An 11038-nucleotide genomic window follows, 5' to 3' on the forward strand; every position below is an offset into this window, starting at 1 on the left:
CCAAAGCAGAAGCAATGGCTCACTTTCAAAATGGTCTCCAACTGTACTTTTGTTTTAAAAAATTAACAGTTACATGCGTTATTTTAGATTTTTCAGGTAAGAAATAACTGGCAGACTCCTGAGATAACACACTTGCTTTGATGAATGAAACGGTGAGGACAGATTTAGAAAACATTGGGAAATACTTAAACTCCAGCTGTGGGCTAGAACTTAAAATCTTAAGGTCGATTGTTTGCTTTGGTCAAATTGACAAAGTCCGTGTGGTGGTTAAGATTATAGGTGACTGTCTTTCTGAGCTCTATATTGGACCTTGCCACTTGCTAGCTTTAGTCAAGTTACTTTTTCTTTACCTCAGCTTCCCAATCTGTAAAATGGGCATCATAATACCTGTCACATAGACTTGTACAGAGGATTAAAATGGGTGAAAATGCATAAAATGCTTAGAACGGTTTCTGGCATATAGTAAGGTCTAAATAAGTGTTTGCTGCTTGTATAATAGTGGTAGTAGTAGTAATAATAACTATTAGTATATGATAATACCAAACGTTGTCAGGGAAGAGATAATATCGTAACTCTTAAAAGGTACATACACTGAAATCCCGCTTTTAGATAATTATCTTAAATAAATAATTACATATTAAATTACAAGTACATTCGCTGCAACTATGTTTATATCATGAAACCTGGAAGCCATAAATAACGTAGACCTCCTTGACGAGGAATAATCTTTACAATGTATTGCTACGTGAAAAAACTCAGGCCATAAAATTGTACATTATAATGCCTTGTTTCGAAAAAATATGTATATGTTCACGCTTGGAGAAAAGGTCTGGAATATCAATATGTTAGCATTAGCTTTCCCTGGGCTGTTGATCATTTTTATGCCCTCCTGGCTATTTATATTCTACTCATTTTGTTCTCAACGAGCAGGTATTATTTGTGTCTTTTTAAACAGTCATTTTAAAATGTCAAAGTCTGCCAGTGCCTGATCGGCTTCACCTGGCAGCGAATTTGGACACTAATGGATGCAGCCCAGATTGTATATGAGATACTTTCCATTCTCCACAGCCATCCGGCGACAGAATCTCAATTAGAACATCAAGGTCTGCCTTCTGTGGCCCCTTGCTGTGTCAGTTCCACCTATGGGCTGCTGTGGATTTGCATAAATTAAATGCCAGCTGGATAGCTGCCATTGTCTTGAAAAATGGAATGTGATCAGCACGGGGGGAGGGAAGGAAAGGGAAAATTCGCCTTTGTTTCATGGCACCCTCTTGTTAATGCTCATTCAAGACTGCTTTGACCGCAGCTCAGTTGTGGTCTGGTAATTTCCGTGGCTTTTCTTTTCTTTCTTTCTTTTTTTTTTATGGTGGGGGAAATAATCTGAGCAGCAGTTTCTTTCGTGAGAGGCACTTCTTAGGAAAGGAGATATTGTACAGCAGGATCATGTGCCGTGGGATGCGCCCAGGCTTAGAATCACAGAATTTTCAAGAGAGAGGTTCCCTAGGGACTGTCACTCCGGAGTTGCCTGCAACCATTGTAAGTCTATGCTGACCTTTCAAGTGTCAAGGAGGAAGATCTGCTGCCCTTCCGGGTACTTCTAAATGGACTAAGAATCAAATTGATATGAGAAAAATTAACAGGAGAGAATCAAATTTAATGGTGTACTTCTGGGGAATCCACAAAGACATGAAAGTCCAAAGACAATGAGGCAATAGGAAGCTTTATATGAGCTAAGGAGAGGGATAGGGTCTGAGGATACAAAGGGGAGGAAGGTGAGAGGAGAGGTCTTGAAAAACAAAGGTTGCCCTATTATGCAGGTAAGTTTCTTAGGTAAAGGGGAGTCTGTTAATAACTCTCTTCCTAGCATAGGCTTTCCTTTCTAACGTGAATTTAGGCAGTTGAGGACAAGGAAGAGAGCTTTTCATGCATAGGTTACGTTTTGATCACTTTTAACTCAATATAGTGTTCTTGCCAATGTGGCCCATTTTGGGGTGGCCTCCTTTTAGCTCCTACACAAGAAACAAAAAGCTCATGTTCTTTTTGTATTTCGTATCATGAAAACAATCTTTCTTTTTCCTATTTTCTGTTTGTAATTTTCCAAAATTTGTAAGTAATTTTAAAATTGGAACCCCATATTTATAATGTTAAAAGTGCTTTACCCTGGTTTGTGTGCGTGGGGATTGTCCACAATGCCCTCACACATAACACGAATCATTGGTCTAAGCCACATCTTTCCCATAGCCATCTCTCTTTCATTCAGTCCATTATTGAGCCACTACAATGTTCCAGGGAATGTGCAAACAAACTTATGTGCCCTCTTGTGAAAAGAGAAGCTCTACAGAAGTTCTAAGTCTGTGGTTCATTATGAATTAGATTCATGCATCCATCCGTCCATTCATTGAACAAATATTTGTTGAGCACCTATTATGTCCCAAGCAATGCTCTAAGTTCTGCGAGTAATAATAGTAAACTGGAGCTTACATTATAGTGAAGAGGGAGGTGATAAATATAACCTAAAGCCGGGCAATGATAAGTGCTATGAAGAGCACAAAGCAGGGTATGGGAGTGCTTCTTTAGGTGGGATGGTCAGGGAAGGCTTCTCTCAGTGTTGCAGGGTGGCCTGGGGAGACCCTGGGCTCTAAGGCCTCGAACCAGCCTGTCCTAAAGACATCCCTGAAGGTTCTTAGTCTCATCAAGAGAAAGAGTTCAAGGACAGACACAACACAGTGGATGAGCAATACAAGTGGGGAAGTTTATTAAAATGAAAGTATACTCTCGATATCTGAAAGCAGGAGAGTTCAAGAGAGTGAGAGTGAGTGAACTGCATGCCCTGGGGTTTGGGTTTCTATCTTTTATTGACAGTTGTTAGCTAGGGGGTGGAATATTCTTTACTTGAGTGAAGATTTCTTGGAAGCAGGGTTTCCGGCCTTTTCTTCCTCATTTGGTCAATGGTTTCCTATCATAGCGCCCACCATCTTGGTTTCACCCAGCTTTTTGTATAGGGCTGCCAAAAGAGGCCTCTGACTTTCCTGATACTTGGCCATGACTTCCTTTTTGCTGTCCCCCAGGTATTCTGTTAGAACCTAACTGCCTACTCTAATGTCAGGAGTTGACACTTGAGCAGGTAGCTGGATGGAAGAGACTACAGCATGATCAGAGGCAATCCTAGGGTTGAAGTGTGGGTTTTTTTAAATTTTTTAATGTTTATTTATTTTTGAGAGAGAGAGAAAGAGAGAAAGCAAGCTGGGGAGGGGTAGAGAGAGGGAGACACAGAATCTGAAGCAAGTTCCAGGCTCTGAGCTGTCAGCCCAGAGCCCGACGTAGGGCTTGAACTCACAAACCGCAAGATCATGACCCGAGCTGAAGTCAGACCCTTAACCGACTGAGCCACCCAGGTGCCCTGGTTCGAAATGTGTTTGAAATAGTTACCTGGTATCTATTTCCAGAATTCGTTGAGACTCATGGCAGAAAGTTTCCCCTGGCTCCAGGAGGAGAGATTACCAGGTTCAGGCAAGCAGTGGGAAGCATTTCACAGCCCATGTCAGAATCTAAGAGTCAGAGCATTACTCAGGCACGGTCAGCAGAGGAGGACTCAGAATGCCCATACCAGGATGGTTTGCATCAGGAAAAAAAATCAGCATTGGAACTCTCAACTCCTTAGGCTCTCAGACTTTCTTCTTCTGTGATGGAAAAGTTATTTTACCCTGCTAACCAACTCTGCTCTTTCTTCATACTTTCATCCCCCTTGCCAAGTACAGTGATGGAAGGGTCTGGAGGAGCTCCAGGTTACGCTGAGCAATGTTTTAAAGCCATGGAACTAAATACTTTTAAAGCCTGGCCCAGGAAGGCACAAGCCCTGGTTGTCAGGGCATTGAGGGAGCATCTAACTGAAAGGCTGTGAGGAGCAAACCAGAAGGCCATTTCTGCTCTTGAGAGCAGAAGCACAAGCTAATGGTGGGGAGAAGCTGAGAGAAACCAGGTAAACCCAGACACACCTCAGGGAAGATGGTACGAAGATAGAACTAGCTCTGAGAAAACAGGAATGTCAGCAGTAGCTGGGTTTGTCAGCTGCTATCTTTCCTTTTGGCGCCTCCTCTGTTTCCAGCACCCCTGATTGAGCGTCCATTCAGATGCTGAGTTTGTTCTCCGTCGTCTGTCTACTCACCTCACCAGAAAGAGTAACTTATAACATCTCTAAGCACTGGGTTGCACACTGAGTTTACCAAAATTTGAGGGTTCTGAAGTGATGCTCTGGGGGCTGCTGCGGAACATGAGTGGGCAAGTGGGCTTTGGGGTCCCCAGTTTGCTAAACAGATAAATTACATTTGTATCTGTTATACATACTGCCTCCTATGAAAAGGTCCCGTTTCTTAAAAAAATACAAAAAACAGAACTAAAACTGTCACCTTAAGGTGTTACTCCTTCCAGGAGAGAATAGAGTCGAACAGGCTCACAAGTTAGGGTCTAGGATGAGGCAGCCTGCATACAATTTCCAGTTTCATCACAGCAGTGGCCTTGAGCCAATGAGTGAGAATTCTCTGAATTCGAGACTTCAGTAATTTTCAACCTACAGGAAACTCTCAATTCCCTCATAAGGTTGCCATGAGGATTAGATGCAGTGATAGTACACGAAGGGCTTTGTACGATGCTTGTCATGTAAAAAGGACAGGATAAATGTTAGCTATCATTAGCTAGAGACTTGCTACTCAGAGTGTGGTCCCCTGCTCGCTCTGGCGGCACATGTACTAAACTTGATACAGAGAAGATTAGCATGACCCCTGCACAAGGATGACACGGAAATTTGCGGAGTGTTCCATATTTAAAAAGAAAAAGCGAAGTGTGGTCCGTAGAGCAACAACACCAGCATCCCCTGGGAGCATGTTAAAAATACAGGATCTCCGGCCCCACTACTGACCTACAGCATCACAGTCTGTACCTTAAGGACATCCACGGGTAATTCATCAGCATATTACAGCTGGAGAAACGCTGGTTTAGAAGACACTGAAGACCAGAGGCATAGATCTTTAATAGTGGTATTCTAGGAGCTTTCTAGGGGGCATTGGATATTTTTTCCTGGTACCCTTCGAATCACACCTCGTAGACTGTTGCTTTCTCCACCAAGATTTTGAGTTTGTAAGTGAAGTGCCTAACTAGTGCCTCTGGAAAACCTGCTCAGCTTTCAAGGCACAGCTCAAGCATTGCCTCCTCAGTGCAGCCTTTCCTCGCCCACCTATCCCACCACCCACAACCTCCTGGAACCGAACGCTTCTCTCTTTGTCCTCTTCTTGACTCTGAACTGACTTCTATATCATGGTGCCAAAACACATACAGCAGAGTTGGAATGTATACCCGGCAACTCAGATGTGCAAAAATGTTCTCTAGAACTGAACTAAACTACCCCCAGGAGCTTCCCATCCTGCTGGGTAGGGGGTTGGAAGTACAGACACACAATTCATTGTGTCAGTTGAAAGACTCTGCCTCTGGATAAAATGCCGAGTCTTGCATATTTTAACCTCATTTTTCCTCCTCTTACAAAACACGGTGTCTGGAAGCAGTGGGGTTGGGGAGAATAGAGCCTTGGATCCATGCTATTTTCTGCTATGGAGTGGCTGGTCTGGAACAGTCCCTACTCCCCTGTGCTAATGTCTGCTGAAGTGCAGTGGGTCCCTTCTGGTCTTTTAGGGACTTCATTGGTTGCACCTGTTGTCAAATCCATAGCCCTGGCGATTTGTTTCTGGTTCCAAAGCCCCCTGGTTTTGTAACTTCTTCATTCCAAACATAGGCATCCGGCGGCCCACTCGTCCTCTCTACTCCTTCGCATTTTGGATGTTCCACGTGCCACGTGCAGGCTATGAAGAAACACAAGTGTTACATCAGGCCCGTGAACTTAGACACCTCCCTCCCCTGTTGCTGTCCTACCATTTGGATGCCAGATTGCTCCAGCACCAAGGTAAATGCAGGTCTCCTCCAAGGGGGATTCACAGCTTCCTAGTTTGTCCCTCACTGCTTTGGTGGTTTCCTGCAGGCCCCTCTGATAGCTGTCCGCCTGCTCCTCTCCTTCTCTACTTTCTTTTACAGTCCACATCTCTTCATTCCCAGGCAGGTGGAACCTCCTTCTGCACCCCCCACTGAGTTCTCTTTACTCATGGCTTATAGTCAAACCCCATGCGTCGCTTTGACTACGTACATGGAGCCGCTGGTATTTGAAAATTCTCTTCTTCCCTGATGAAACGTCACTCTTAAGACTATTATCTGATAGAGGTTCTTAACCATTTTGTGACATGGTGACCTCCTTTGGCAGTATGATGGTCCCTTATGGATCCCTTCCTAGAATCATATGCTTCAATAGAAAAAATAAGGTACACAGGCTTACAAAGGAAGCCAACGATATTGAAATTCAGTTATCAAAATATTTTTAAAAAATCGTGACAGACTAGTACCTGTGCTTCTTTGTTAATGGCGTAAATGATAAGCTCTAGTGGCAGGTCAAGGAACCACCATAATTTCAAACTAATGATGAGGGTAAATAATATTTTGAGAGAACTATAGCATTATTAATGTGGTATGAAAGTGTCTGTGATATCTACCGCCGACACAGTCACAGGTATGGCTAATATTGCTATCCTTTGTTGCCTATGTTAACAATGAAAGTGAAAGCAAATTTTTGGTGAAAGATTAGTAGAAATTCAGATGCACTTTGTCCTTCGTGTACTTTATTTAGCTGGGGAGTCTCATGTTAAAAAAAAAACAACTTGTGTATAGACTAAAAATCCAAATCCTAGTCTGACAGTCAGAGCTAAGTAATGATATCCACTCTCACTGTTACACTACTTTATTGCCACTGGTTTGTTTCCATCTCTCCTTCTCTAAGACTATAAGTCCTGTGACAGCAGGGGACTGGGTTTTAGTCATTGTTGTCTCTTAGGAGCTAACCTGACACATGGCAGGAGATCCCTATCTAACAAATGAAGGAGCAAACCAACCAGCTTTGCTGGCAAATCTGAAGAACCTAGCAGCCTGGATACCCATTCATCATTCACCATTCAGTTTCTCTTCACCATCAGAGACGTGGTCACGCATTTCATCTCTGGTCCGTTCCAACATTCAGCTCTGAATCCACCTTCCCACCAGTGCACATGCACAGGCACATGCACACATCACAGGACAATGAGTCACTTAACCAACAGCCGCTGCCACGAGACACTGGTACCTCCTATTCATTCAATATATGATTATGATACTCCTACTATGCTCCAGGCACACAACACAGAGCTGGGAATACAGAGGCAAGTAAGCCAGACACAGTCCACACTCCTCTGCTATGGAGCTTACAGTCAAGGGCAGTGACCTTTGAATTGTGTTCTGCACCCTCTTGGGTTCATGGATAGTCCCTAGAGCCTGATATAGGGAGACAAAGCTCTCAGAGGTCTAGGTCCCCTTCTCTACTTTATCCAGAGTCACTACCCTTTTTGTCTACTTTATATATTGGGGTTCACTTTTAGCAACAGTTTCAGAGCTAAGAAATAGTTGAAAACCACTGCCCTGGTAGATCAAAGTTCCTTGCATCCTTAAAGTCTTCAGGGAAGGAGATACTAAAGGGCAAGTCCCTGTCCCCTTGAATCAACACCTTTCTGCCTTTGATAAAGGTAGAGAAAGGGGCTAAAAGGAAAGCAGCTGTGTGGCCTCTGTCCCTAGTTGTGGGCCCCAGCCACAACACCTACAGGAGACGTAGATTTTGTAGAGAATGGAATTTCTGGAGTGCTCATGCCACAGATGCCAAGCTGATGCTTTCTCCTTGGCACCCCACTTCCCTTCTTTGCCTTTATAAGTGAGATGGCAGAGAGAATCAGGAATGCAACCTTTCCAAGGGCAAAATGTGGTTAATTCCATTGATGGCTGAAAATCAAGACCAAAATTTTGAATACAGAATGGTGCCCTTTTTTAAATTGCCTTGCTTGGATGGGGAGTGCAAATTGTATTAGAAAAAAAAATGTGGGGCCTGTGGAGACTGTGTTTGGAAACATATGAGGTGAGGCATGTAGTGGGAAAACATTTTCCCAAGAGCTGCCTCCTCCTGATTACATTAACTTGTTTGTTCTTAAGGGCAAATGTGGGAAGAAAGAATTTGAAGTTGATTGACTAAGCAACCTCTTCCTTCCACTGCCATCCAACCCTAGGCCTTGGAAAAGGTTAGACAGTGATGGTGGCCCAGTCTGAGTGATGAAGGATGAGACCAGAGAGGATATAACAGAGGTGAGTCACAATGGCTCACACATAGTGTGAAAAGAAGCTATTGCTTGCTCATTCATTCATTCATTCATTTATTCATTCAACTACTTTCTGAGCACCAGTTGTGTGACAGGCACTGTGTGAGGTGCTGGAAATGCAGAGACACAAAGTCTCCCCGGTTGGAGTATGGACAAGTTACCATAGCTCTGTAAGTTTTAGTTCACTCGTTTAAAAGTCAGGCTAATCAGAGTAGCTCCCTCATGGGGTTGTTACAAGGACAAAATGAGTTAAAACCCAAGTATGCTCAATGGAAATATTTTGCAGATTTTATACTAAAAACAGATTTTTGTCTGCTCACTTACCTGCTTAAAAGTTTATTAATATTCTAGAAAAAGACATGAATATTAGGAAACGAGGCAGGAGGGCTCCAGTGATTGTTACTATGGCTATGGAATCTATCCATAGGAATCTACCTCTAGCCTTCAACCTGTGAATTTGATCAGACTGTGGCCAGGCATGTATTGCCCTGGTTTGTTAGAGGGCCTGAATTCCACAATTCCACCTACCTTTTCCAATTAGCTGCTTGTTTCCTGATTGACTCTGGTCCTCAGGGGCCTCATGTCTATACAGAAACTCAGGTCCTGGCTCTACCCAGAAGCTGCAATATTAGTGGCATTGTTCCCAAGAGTATGGATCCTCTGACCCTAAGGCCTATGGGTCCTTCTTTAGTTAGAGTTTAGTTTTAGAGTCTGCCCAATGAGCATCCTTGCTTCGGGGTTCACTTTTTCTTGAGTATAAATAGGACACACTCTGAAAGCAGGCCTAGGTGAGCCCATGCATTTGGTGGCTTATTTCTATCCAAGGAAAGGGAAAAATTAGATTACATGGTGTGCTTAATTCCAAGACTGGCAGTGATATTTTTAAATATATATATTTATATATATATTTAATTTTTGGTTACAAAAATTGAGTTGTAATGAACTGTCACTATTTTGAATGTGTTTGATTTTGATCTTTAAAGATGACTGGAACTATTGTCTTTGTGTAATTCATTCATTAATCACTACGCTGGAATTATACTGAAGTTGCCTCTGGAGTCATACATAACCTTTGGTGTAATTTCATAACCTATTTAAGACACCCCCCTTGGGCTAGGGCTAAGAGTAGTACTCATGGGTTTGACGAGAAGCCCAATGTAAATGCTACAGTATGGTGTTTGAGAGCACAGGCTCTGGAGTCAGGCTGTTGGGTTCTAAATCCCAGCTTGGCTACTACTCAACCGTGTGACCTTCAAAAAAGTCACGAAACTCTAAGCCTTCATTTCTTCATCTCTATAATGGGGTGATTATAGTACCTACTCTATAAGGTTGTTGTAAACGTAGATGAAGAGAGCCTCACACATAATAAGAATGGCAGATTACAGTACTGTTCACCTATATTTCTTGCCTCTCCTTGAAGTGCCTCTCTCTGTGGAATGATTATACATCTCTGCCCTGTTGAATTCAGGCATGGCCATACAACTTGCTTTGGCCGATAAAATACAAGCAAAGATAGCATGAGTCACATACAGGCAGAAGTTTTAAGAGCCAGGGTATGCTTTATCATATTCTCTTTCTCCTGTGTTATGTTAACTGCAATGCTCCAGATAGAATCTGATCTATTAGCCTGGGTTCCAGAGTGAAAATAATATGGAACAGAGGTTCAACCAAGCCATGCTGGACACATATCACGAGTAAAAAACATCCCTTTGTGGTTCACAACTAGGAGTTTGGAATTATTTGTTACTGCAACACACCTCCCCTATTCTGACTGTTGTAAGAAGTGCTAAATGAATGTTAACTCTTATTAGTAAGCAGAATCTCCCTCTCTCTCATTTTATATAGTCTCAATATGTTGTGAGAATGAAAAATTTAGTAATTCAACTGTCTGCTTCATCTCCATCAATGGCTTTCAAGCCTGTTTATTAATGAAGCCGCCTATAAAAATAAAGTTCTCTTTTTAATGTAAAATTTTTTTTTTAATTTTTGAGAGAGAGAGAGAGACAGCATGCACACACAAGCAGGGGAGGGGCAGAGAAGGAGAGACAGAATCCCAAGCAGGCTCCATGCCATCAGCAGAGAGCCTGAAGTGGGGCTTGAACTCACAAACTGTGAGATCATGACCTGAGCAGAAATCAAAAGTCGGAGGCTTAACCGACTGAGCCACCCAGATGACCCTACAAATAAATTTCCATATAGCACTTCAATATATTAAAATGGATAAAAGCAGTATTTTATTAATATCAATTTATTTGATAACCCAAACACATATTTACTTATTATAAGGAAAATTAATCTAAAACTGTTATGATAAACACAAACATTTGAAATTGGGAGTTATGATGCAGTTGTACCAATCTAAATCTGTAATTGGTTTTGGTTGCATGGTAGGAAGAATATTCTGACCCACAAAGATAACTATTTGCAAATGGTAATAGTATTTTTTTTTTAGATTTTATTTTTAAGTAATCTCTACACCCAACATGGACCTCGAACTCAACAATCCCGAGGTCAAGAGTTGCATGCTCCATCAACTGAGCCAGCCAGGCGCCCCACAAATGGTAATGCTTTTTATTCTCTTGTCCAACTGCATACTGTTGAGTTACAATGCATTCTTTTCCTTTAATATTTATTTATTTTTGAGAGGGAGAGAGAGACAGAGACAGAGACAGAGTGTGAGCAAGGGAGGGGCAGAGAGAGGTCGAGACAGATAATCCGAAGGAGGATCCAGGCTCTGAGCTGTCAGCACAGAGGCCGACGCCGGGCTTGAA

The 11038-nt window shown here is 42.5% G+C and overlaps 1 non-coding gene across 1 annotated transcript; it reads left to right on the forward strand.

Annotated features, from left to right (window-relative positions):
* The first annotated feature begins 4716 nt into the window (after positions 1 to 4716).
* LOC113597851 (U6 spliceosomal RNA) lies at positions 4717 to 4823 on the forward strand. The gene has a single exon (XR_003418597.1). It is a non-coding gene; the product is annotated as a U6 spliceosomal RNA (small nuclear RNA).
* Positions 4824 to 11038: the final 6215 nt, after the last annotated feature.

The sequence above is a fragment of the Acinonyx jubatus genome, chromosome X (genome assembly GCF_027475565.1).
Source record: "Acinonyx jubatus isolate Ajub_Pintada_27869175 chromosome X, VMU_Ajub_asm_v1.0, whole genome shotgun sequence".
Classification (NCBI taxonomy): Eukaryota; Metazoa; Chordata; class Mammalia; order Carnivora; family Felidae; genus Acinonyx; species Acinonyx jubatus.